Below are 11,741 nucleotides of genomic sequence, written 5' to 3' on the forward strand. Positions count from 1 at the left end.
AGGCCTTAAACTATCCACAAATAGAGTCAATCAATCTGGCCTGGGCCAGCATGCACACGGCTTCCCAGTGGGACTGCTCCTAGTGTGGCTGCAACTGCCCAGGTATTCCTTGGTTCCCCCTGTCTCTACCAGTTCCTCCTCCTGCTGCCCCTGCTATACCGCTCCAGGCAGCAGGTAGCACAGGGAAAGACAGCAGCCATGGGAATGCCTGCTGGGCACCACACACCCAACCAGGCAGGGGGAAGCTGCTGCTGGGCAGCTCCTGCCCCAGTGTGTAGGGCTCCAGCTCCCAGGCACCTTCCACCTACTCTGCCCACCTGGTGTGATAAGCCACGTGGGTGGAAGGTGTCTCGGAGCTGGAGCCTTGTGTGCTGGGGCAGGAGCCACCCATCTGCAACTTTTCCCCTGCCTAGCTAGGTGTGTGGTGCCCAGCATGCATCCCCATGACTGCTGCCCTTCCCTGTGCTACCTGCTGCCCAATGTGTTGACCATTCAGTTCATAATTTGAACTCCCATCACTGGAATCTTGTTTTTGCAAATGGATGTCAAAATAATTGCATAAGAGTATATGACAAAAAATAGTTAACAACTTTTTAGTCAGGGCAGTTGGTCACTGTATTTAAAATCAGGAATTTCAGCTTCTCAGAGGTTTGTGTATATTTCCAGAGGCTGTCTTAAACCAGAGCACAATGTGATAAAATGATGACATTTGTAGACAATGTCATTAAAGCAACTTCTATTTAATTCTATTTAATCACTCATAGGATATAATATAGTAGTAATTGTTTTCAGTCCTTACTTTAAGCAAAACTCTTATTAAAACAGCTAAGAATTTTACCAAAGTAGGAACTTGAAGGACTTCTTTGTTTAATAGTATCACAAGTTAGAGATAACTTAAATCTACCTCTTAAGTAGAGGTGCATCAATATATCAGTCCATATCGTATCAGCACCAGTAGAAGGAAAATAAACATTATTGGCAATCAGCTTTTTTTGTTCAATGTGGCCGATTATGTCACCCACCGATAAATACCATGTGCACACCTGTAGCTTCAGCATGCACACAGCCAGGAATGCAGCCTGGCAGCTTGGAGAGCAGCCGGTAAGTCTGTGGGGGGGGAAGGGGCATGGGGGAGGGAAGGGGCATGGCAGGGCAGATTGAGGCCCCCCCATAATGAGGGAGGGAGTGAAGCAAGGGCAGGGGCAGGCACTGTCCAGCCGGGGTGGGGTGGGGCATGGGGTGGACCTACAGGCAGCTCGTCTGGAGGGTGCTGGGGGGCAGGGAGGGAGGGCTGCTCTCACTGCTGCTCACACCCCCTCAGGAGTCATGGGGGAATGTGCCCCCCCACCAGATTTGTGCCCAGGGTGCAGGCAGGCTGCCCACTGTGGGCTCTGGGCCAGGGGCTGTGCCGGCCTTTTCCCAGCAGAAGGGCTGCACTCAGGGTGGGTGGGGACAGGGTGGGTGGTGGCAGCACTGGGTGGGGGGCAATGGGAGAGCTATGGCAAATTTTGGAGTGGCCACAGCCCACCCTGTAGCCCTTCCCCCCAGCACTACCGCCACCTTTCCCAAGTGCAACCCTCGTGCAATCCCCCACTGGGAAGAGGCTGGAGCAGCCCCTGACTCCAAGCCCACCACCCCTTGCCCCATGCACAGATCTGGGAGGCACACACCCTCCATGCCTCCCCCATGGGTGCATGCAGCTTCAGGGAGCTGCCCCCAAGATGAGCCGCTCATGGCTCCATCCTGTGCCCTGTCCTGCCCCAACCCCACTCCATCTCTCACAGTGGGGGCCTTGATCTGTGCCTCCATGCCTCTTCCTTCTCCCATGCCCCTTTCCCCCCACAGACTTACCAGCAGGATGCTGTTCTCCAAGCTGCCAGGCTTCATATTGGCTGTCAAGTCAGTATAGGCCGATATGGCTGGCTAATAATCGGCCCTTGGCCAATAAAAATCTTTATCAGTGCACCCGTACTCTTAACTAATTCATTTGATAGAATGTAGATATGTAGATACTTGGCATCACTCTGCAGAATAAATCTCTGTATCGTTGACAGTTTTTGCTACTTGGGTTCTATTATCAGCAGGAATCTTGACCTGCAGACTGAACTAACAAAATCAAAGAAGCAGCTAAGAATTTGGGGCTATTACAAAAATATGCATGAAATAACAGCAAACCATCAGCTAAGATAAAGATGCAAATCTACAAGACTTGTGTGCTGTTATCCCTGCTTTATGGTTCAGAAACGTGGACTACTTATGCTAGGCACATCAACAGACTGAACAGCTTCCAAATGAAACATCTGCATAAGGTCCTGAAAGTAAAGTGGGAAAACAGAATACCAAACACAAAGGTATTGGAGCACATGGGACTGACACGCTATCAAGAAGAGCAGGTTACAATGGATCAGCCACATCAGAAGAACGGGAGAAGACTGTATCCCCAAGAACATTTTGTACAGTGAGATTTGAGATGGCTCTAGAAAGCGGTGTTGCCCTCTCTGGTGATACCACAGTGTGCAAAAATTATACCAAGTCATTCAACATCAGTGAAGAAAGCTGGAAAGTGTGTGCAGGATCCTGTCCAGTCTGGAGGGAACATCTGGCACTGGGTGCAGCTCAACATGAAGCGGCTTTAATCCAGAGGATGGAAACAAAGTAAGGAAAAAGAAAACAGGACACTGTAAATTTGGACTCCAACTTAGACAACATATGGATCTATGAAACTTGTAACAAGCTGTGTTGCTCTCTAGTTGGGCTTGTCAGCCACAGATGGATTCATCAGGCATCTGACTAGACCTCTTACCCAACCAGAGGATTGATGGGGTTAACTACACAATCACTTCCTTTTGCAATCACTTATGTTTAGCTTTATGTCTTTTACTGTTTTCCTTTAAAAAGCTGTATGTGCATTATTCATGATTAAATCTTCATCAAAACTAGGAAAATTTGTAAGCATTTTTCTGCACAAGTGCTAACCAGTAGTAGAAAATAAAATATAAACAGAGTGTAGGTATTTTAACAGTTGTGCCAAATACTGCTAGTCATTCTTGAAAACAGTAGTCACCTAACAATTGCAGGTTGTACTTGGTAAGAAGTTAATCCTTCTTGCCATTGTGACTCATATGCAGTAGTTTTCAAAAAGCACGGAGCACAGGCCTTATATTTGGGTATCAGTGCACCATGGAGTGAAAGTAGAATAACCATTTATATTTTTAGTGTCACTATTTTAGTGATTCCTATTTACACTGGCAAAACCCTAATGGAGAATGCCAAGAGAGAGGCACACCTAATTGATTAGCCCTGTTCAAAGAAGTCCAAATGATGATATAATGACCTGTGTATATCTGGGAGAAATGTTATATATGGCTTAACAGGGTAAAACAAAGTAAAATCAAAGTATAACTTCAATAGGGCCAGCATTTCAGCCACTGTAGGCATGTCTGCACAGTGCTGCCTGAATTAATATGCCTAAATTTTCTTTGCAGAAAATTCAGGTGCATAAAACTGTGCCTCTGCACTCATGTGAATGTCCTCCCCACTAAAGCAGCTCACTCCAGGGCTTCTCCTGCCCTGCTCCGCCCCCCTGCAGCAGCCAGGGGGAGCTCCAAGCACAGGGTCAGGCCCCCATCTCTACGTGGCCGGTGCAGTTATCCTGGCAGCTGGGACTGCTGCATCCTAGCCATGTGCAGATCAGCAGCCATGACTGCTACTGAACCTAATCTCCACATGGCCGATAGAGTTGTCCCAGCAACCCGGACTGCTGCAACCCCAATCTCCACATGGCTGAGATGCAGCAGTCCTGACTGGCTGGACAGGTTTCCCAGCCACATGGGGATTGGGTTCTAATCCGATCTTCATGTGGCTGGGATGCAGCAGTCCTGGTTGCTGGGACAACTCTCCCAGCCATGTGGAGATCAGGACAGATCCCAATCCCCATGTGGCAGAAAAACTGCTGCCCCTGCAGCCTGCACAGCTTCCCTACCCCTGCATCAGTGCTTAGCCAGGCAGCAGCAGGCTCCCTGCTGCCTGGCCCAACTGGAAACAAATTGCTCCTGGTCAGCATCTACACATGCGCTACTGTGCAGTAACTAATGCACTGTTAATCTGGTACTTGTATTTCTAGGTACTAGCAAACAGCGCATTAGCCTACTTTACTTCCCAGTAAGTCCCACACATGTGTAGACAGTGATGCTTTACTGCACATTAGATTAGTCTAATGCACATTCATTAATGTGCTGTAGTTACAGCACATTAAATTTATTACTTAGATAACCAAGTACTAAATCAATGCGCAGTAACTCACAGTAATGCCCACAGTAGTGCCAGCACACGGGTTTTTTTGGATGTTAACTGCGCAGTAGCCTAATACTACTGTGCAGTGCTGTATTAGCATGGGTTTTGCCTGACATGCTACTGCACAGTGTTGTTAGGCTACTGCATAGTTAGTGACTCATGTAGACATACCACAATGTAATAGATGTGGCAGGAGGATCAAAATAGTGGTTAGTAATTTATCTAGCATATAAAAAGGTCTGCAAGTAGAAAAAAGTTGTATGCATTTTTCTGTAATAGCAATTTTAGTGTGCTATCACTGATAGAGGCTGCTGTATAGATGAAGCAAAAATATGTTTACTACTCTTTTATCTGACCCAGCTAATGTGGCCTTGTGGTCTGCTTCCTACATTCTGATACACAAAGATCAAGTTTGCCACAAGTCATTTACCCCTACAAATAGTGTTGCACACTAAATTGAAGGTCATTAACACACAGTTTTCCCAGTGACCAAATTCTCTCTGCTTCAATCACTAGCATATCTCAGAGGTATAAGTATGTTGCCAGCTGGCTTGTGGACACTATAATGTCTATCTGGGAAGATAAGGAGTTACAAAAACAACTGAATTTAGTCATAAGTAATTATTTGTTGCATGATGAGGAAGCCTAGTGACTAGCTAGAGTGGCAAGTGGTACTGTGAAGAGATCAAGGGATCCACAACAAGGCCCAGGATAATAACAATAGGTTTTGTACAAGGAAAAATATGTCAGTTCTGAACAAAACCTCAGCATTTACTCTTTAACACAGTCCATAATACTTATCAGTAACATGAAAGCTTCATACAACATTGTAGTAAGGAACAATGAAGAGGAAATATTTGGCCTGTAAATTGGGCCAGAAAGTACCTCGGACCTTGCTGGATCTGTTTGTGTTGTCCAGGGATCTAGACCCATCCGCAAACAGGCCAGGGTTCCTACGCAAAAAAGTTTTATTGCCTTTTGATAGTTAGATTCTTTTGATGAAAAAGTTAGTTACTTTTTTTCTTACCACTAAGATGTTTTTAATTACCACTAGCTTATAGGTGTCCCCCAAAAAGCCCATTGTTTTATGCTTCCTCTGCAAAAGCAGTTTAGACTTTCAAAAATTAGGGTGACAAAGCTTGTTTCACAGACGTTTTGACATGGTAAAATAATATATTAGTATCTGCTCTAAAGTGTAAGCAGTTCCAACAGATTAAGTTGAGCTCTTTGTAGAAATCACTATTTTTTCCCAAATGGAAAAGGACATAGTTGGTATGGAAAAAAGGTTATTTTAAGTATTTGAGAGAGAATTATAAACAAAAAGTGAAAAAGCCAATAAGTCACCCAACAGTCTCTTTAATTGGACATTCCAAACAACAGACTCTGTATAGATTTGTGAGCAGTTGAGGTAAGTAATAGGTCTCTGGTAGTTAGAAGCAGTTGGTCTGTCTTTTTGGTCTGACATTTAAGTGGAACGCTCTTCTCAAGCCTCTTAAGTTAATTATGCACTGCATATTTTTGATTTATCACATGTATTTGGTAACATCTAGTTATCTGATAGGAAAAAGAAATTTCTCTGCTTCAACTATCTTTTCCTTCTGCGCTAGGTCCAGAACTTATACCCTTACCACCTCTCTCCCCAAGAGCAGGGAAAGAGATTTCTTAGATTGCAGAAACCAGTATCATACAACTTGACGTTTTTTGGAGAAATTCAAGATCAGAGATCTTTAGTTGAACTTCAGAGTTTAAGTCTTTGTGTGTCACCATGACAAGATTGAGGTGTCTGAGCTTTTTCCTTACTATTTGGGAGTCTACATGGCAAAACACTGAATTTTGGTGAAATCAACACCTGGAAAGTAATGAGTTTCAGAATGCAGAAGGATCTTTTGTTGAATGACTTCCACTTATCAAGTGGACTTTTTGGAAAAGCATTGTACATATGTATATCTTCACCATTTGGACTGGGAACTTTTTGTCTTAGCATAAAGTCATAGAGTCATATAGTCAATGGACCAGAAAGGACCTGTAAGATCATTGAGTCCAGTCCCCTGCCATAGGCAGGAGGTTAAAGAGCTCAAACTAGCTCAACAAGATGCTTTGCAGCCTCATCTTGAACACCTCCAGGATGGCGACTGCACCACCTCTGCTAGGAGTGTGTTCCAGGTTCTAGTTCTAGCAAAAAGCATGTACCATAGATCCCACATACCACAACACATGCCATAGGTCCTCCCCTCCTTCTGCTCCAAGACAAGGAAATGAAGGGTAGTGCATACTTTCTACTCCTCAAATCCCTGTCAATCACAGAATCATATATGTGACTCCAAGGAAGGTGGGAAGGAAAACAAGATGTAGATGTGCATATGGGCAGCACATCTGGAAGCCCTCCAATTCCTGGTAATTTGCTTTTCTTCATCCTTTGAATGATTGTTCATATGCACATCCTTACTGTGAATGATTCCAAAACTGTGACCACATACCTGGATGTGTGTTTTGGAGTCCCCAAGTCAAAAAATAACTGAGAGATTGCCTTATCAAGTGCAGCATTTGCTTAGAAGAGTTTTGCAACTTCAGTGTGCAAGGTTTGTGTTGAGCTGTATCTGGCTGCCCTGGATATATCAGTTATGGAAACAATAAATAGGGAATCTATGGAAATTGCCTGGGTGTTGGTAGAATGCACTTTTGCCAAAAGCAATTGTTTCACTTTGATATTCTTATAACACAAAACAGTTCAGTATCCAGTTGGACAGTTTCTGCACCAATATTGCTGTACCTTTACCTCTCTTGATGAAGGAAAGAAATAGCCAAGAAGACTATTTCAAGGCTCAGGCCTATGTGGGTAAAAAGGCAGAGCACTGTGTGAGGGTAGGGAAATTCTGTTTGAGAAGAATAAGATCAGGGAAAGCAGTTACCTTGATTTGACAAGTAGATACACTGGCTGCTCACCCTGGGTAAAACTCAGGACAGTTTTTAATGGCACCTTTATGGTCTGAGTACAAGGTGGTAACTTGAAGATGGGGGGGTGTAGTAGATACACTGGAAGGTAAGGCTAGGATTCAGAGTGACCTAGAAAAATTGGAGGATTGGACCAAAAGAAATCTCATAAGGTTTAACAAGGATAAGTGGTCAGAGGCCTGCAGGCAAGGCCCTACGAGGAGAGACTGAGGGACCTAGATCTCTTCAGTCATCACAAAAGAAGGCTGAGAGGTGATCTTGTGGCTGCCTATAAATTCATCAGGGGAGGGCAGCAGGGAATAGGAGATGATCTATTTACTAGGGCACCCTCTAGAGTAACTAGAAACAATGGCCACACATAGATGGAGAGCAGATTTAGGTTGGACATTAGAAAGAACTTATTCAGAGTAAGGGTTGCCAGAATCTGGAATGGGCTTCCAAGAGAGGTGGTGCTCTCCCCTACCTTGGTGGTCTTCAAGAGGAGACTGGACAAGCACCTAGCTAGGGTTATGTGACCCCAGCGCTCTTTCCTGCCCAAGGTAGGGGGTTGGACTCGATGACCTACTGAGGTTCCTTCCAACCCTAACATCCATGAATCTATAAGTGCAAAGTCCTGCCCTTAGCATGGAAGAATCCCATGCACCGCTACAACCTAGGGACTGACTGGCTAAGCAGCAGCTCTGCAGAAAAGGACCCAGAGGTTACAGTGGACAAAAGATGGATATGAGTCAGCAGTGTGCCCTAGTTGCCAAGAAAATTAACAGCATCCTGGGCTGCAATAGTAGGAGTGTTGCTAGCAGATCAAGGGAAGTGATTATTCCACTCTATTGGGCCATGGTGAGGCCATAACTAGAGTAATGTGTCTAGTATTGGGTCCCCCACTATAGAAAGGATGTGGGCAAGTTGGTGAAAGTCCAGCAGAGGGCAACAAAAATGGTCTGGGGGCTGGGGCACAAGACTAATGAGGAGAGGATGAAGGAACTGCTCTTACTGAGTCTGGAGAAGAGAAGGCTGAGGGGAGATTGAATAGTAGCCTTCAACTCCCTGAAGGGTGGTTCCAAAGAGGATGGAGCTAAACTGTTTTCAGTGGTGGCAGATGACAGAACAAGGAACAATGGTCTCAAGTTGCAGCAAGGAAGGTTTGGTATTAGGAAAAAATTTCTTGCAAGGAGGGTGGTAAAGGACTGCAACAGGTTACCTACCGAGATGGTGGAATCTCTATCCTTTGAGTTTTTTAGCGCCTGCTGGACAAAGCTGGAGCTGGAATGATCTAGTTGGGGATGGTCTTGTTTTAAGCAGGAAGTTGGACTAGATGACCTCCTGAGGTCCCTTTCAGCCCTAATTTTCTATGATTCTATGATTCATCCACCCTTATAGCTAAAATAATTGCCATCATGGTGCCCACTCCAGACCAGCCTTTCACACTGAATTCAGTGAGTGGAGATGGTCTCTGGGAACAATTCAGCCCATGGACTGGCTCCATGCCACTCATCTGGCCCATGGACCAGTTCCATACCACTCACCTGACCCATTAGGTCAGATGCTCCACTGTTCTAGGCAACACATCTTGAAGGAGAAATAATATTTTGAGACCTCCATGACAGGCAAAATATCCAAATATTGGAAGATCTTGATTATGGCTTATAACATAGTGTGTCTACAAATTAGAGGTTTATTTTATAGCCTGGTGTTTACAGCACTCTGTTGGTAGGTGGAAAATATGGGGTTCAATTTCCCCAGGCTGAGAAGGACCTAGAACCAAGCCTCCTACTTTCTAAGAGCGTGCTTTAAACCACTAAGCTATTATGCAAAGTAAGCACCACTACCACCATTAGTGTTCTCAGGTGGAAATTATTATAAATGCTGAGCTTTGTACTGATATCAGTGCTACCAGTGTGAATTAAATGTGCTCTGTGGGTACCTAACAGCTTGATTTAGGTAAGACTTAAGCATCCAGCTTTCAACTCTGAGCTGGATCACATTGTAACTTAGGTGGGTGTTAGGTACCTAACTGACCAAACTAGGTCACTTCTGAGCATGCTTAGAAGCCTGTCTAGGGTCCTAGGGATTGTCTTAGGCCAAAATGAAAGCACCTAGTGAATATAAGCACCTTAGTGCTTTTGCAGCCTCTGGAATAATCAGCCTGGATTGCTTTTTGTGACATTAACATATAAATTCTCCTGAAGCCTAGCCTGAATAACTTGAATCTCACCCTTGGTCTTTAAACCTCTTTAGTTGACAAAAAAGGGAATGTTGCATTAGACTATTTACAATTCTTCTGTTTTTTCTTTATTTGTTTTTATTAAAACCTGCTAAAACTGGAACAAGGGCTGGGCATTTGATCAGGTGACAAATAGCACTCATTGAACTACATATCACAGAAATATGTTCTTATTTCCTGCTGTCAAACATATTCCATCTCTACAGTAAACTACAAAAGCCATGTGATGTAATAATACTGTGCACCTGCTTATTAGAAAGTGAAAACAGCTGTTATATCTCAGATTCTCTTTAAACATTTCCAACTGCAGGCTTTGTACTACTTTTGTCCCAGCAGGCACGTCTAACACATCTATGGCCACTAAGGAAGTAACTGAACAGCTTCACTTACATTTTCTTCCATGCTTATAGTTCCTTTGATCCAGTCCACTGGTACAGAAGCCAAAGAGAGGATTTCCCAGTGTGGGGAGTGTTTCCAATTGCCACTGAACCAGTGTACTGCTTCCTCAGCCACCCTCCCTCACTGTTTATGATAGAGGGAATTCAGCAAGGTCATTGCTGAAGTTGTGCAGCATTTTGACAGTCCAAGCCTATACAAAAGAGCCTCACCCATCCAGAATAGCTGACACTAGCAGAGGTATAGTTTTATGGCCTGTCTGCTAAACCAGATTTAGGTATGAGGAGGCAATAAAAGGAACCATATACCATACAGCAAGAAAAAGATACTGTTTGTTATTACAGGCACAATCTAAAAACAAACTTTTGGAATAAAGTCAGAACATTAGAACCAATGACAATTACTTTATCAATCAGTAATTGAAAGGTTCATACTATACATCAAACAGATTAAAGCAATTATTTTTCCTTTCAGCTACAGGAGGTGTCTAGTGACAGATTTCTCCCTTCTACATATTTCTGCGTATGTGCTTTTGCTGGCCTACTTATTATCAATGTCCTCTGGAGCTTTCAGTAATAATTCTTATTGGTAGCAATAACAGTCTCTGCTGAGAGAAAACTTAATCAACTGTAGGCTTGCTTTCTGCTGATACCAAACAAGTTGCTTGTGAATCCAGCTGATCTTTCTGTTTTGTGGACTTTAAATGAGTAAAAGCCAAATGAAATCATTTGAAACTTGCACCACAAAACAGATAGGGGAAGATTCATCATAATATGAGCAATCATCAGCAGAACAAGATTAATATTTGGTGTTTGCAAAAAACAAACGAAAGAAAAAAAATAGCTTTTGAAACAAAAAATGTTTACAGTTTATTGAAATGATGGCCACATGCCCCCAAATAAATGTTTGTGTGTTAAGAAAATGCCTCCCATCTACCAAGAGCCTACTTCAATTGGTCTAAGAAAACATACTCTTTTGGATAGTGTGTGGTATACATTAGGGGTGTGCAAAACAGGCCGTATTTGATTTGGCTTCAGACTCAGCCCGTGGGGACAGTGATTCAAGTCATTGATTTGGATCACTGTCCTGATTTGATTTGGCCAGATCTAAATCTGAAGATTTGATGCTGATTCAGAGAGTTAGCAATTTGGCCATAGACACAGCTTTAAATGTTCTTTCTGCATACTTCAAGGTACCAGGCACGACTCATGAACACTGCAATGATGGGGCAAATGCAGCATCTCACAGGAGCATTGGGGGGCAGGCCTGCATGTTCAGTGGTGACCCCAGAAATGTACCTGAAGTACTTCTGGTCCACTTCTGGGTCCACCTCTGAGTGCGCGGGGGACTCCCCCCCACCCCCCTTCCCCTGTGCCTTTCCAGCTTGGTGATCTGCTGCAGGGGGACCCAGGGTGCCCCCCCCAGACCCAGAAAACATTAGTCGCCAAGCCGGGGGGGGGGTCCCCCACACGCTCCCCGATGGACCCAGAAGTAGACCCAGTGCTTCTGGTCCACTTTCTGGGTCCACTGCTGAGCACACTGGGAACTCCTCGCGCTCCCGTGAGATGCTCCATCAGCCCTAGCATTTCAGCATTCACGAGCCACCTGGTACCTTGAGGTATGTTGAAAAAACATTTAAAGCTGTGTCTATGTCTGAATCATTGAATCTTTCTGAATCTCTCTGAATTGATTCAGAGGGTTCCAATTAGATTCAGAGAGATTAAAGGGTCTCCTTGTTCGATTTGGATTTGGGGATTCGTCCTTCGAAGCAGGCCAAATTGAATCAGCAACCAAAGCTTCGCACAGCCCAAGTATACATCTAATAAATAAATAAATAAATAGTCAAGAAAAGAGTCACAAAAAATAAGATATTTGAAGT

Source organism: Alligator mississippiensis, chromosome 1 (assembly GCF_030867095.1).
Source record: "Alligator mississippiensis isolate rAllMis1 chromosome 1, rAllMis1, whole genome shotgun sequence".
NCBI classification, from domain to species: domain Eukaryota; kingdom Metazoa; phylum Chordata; order Crocodylia; family Alligatoridae; genus Alligator; species Alligator mississippiensis.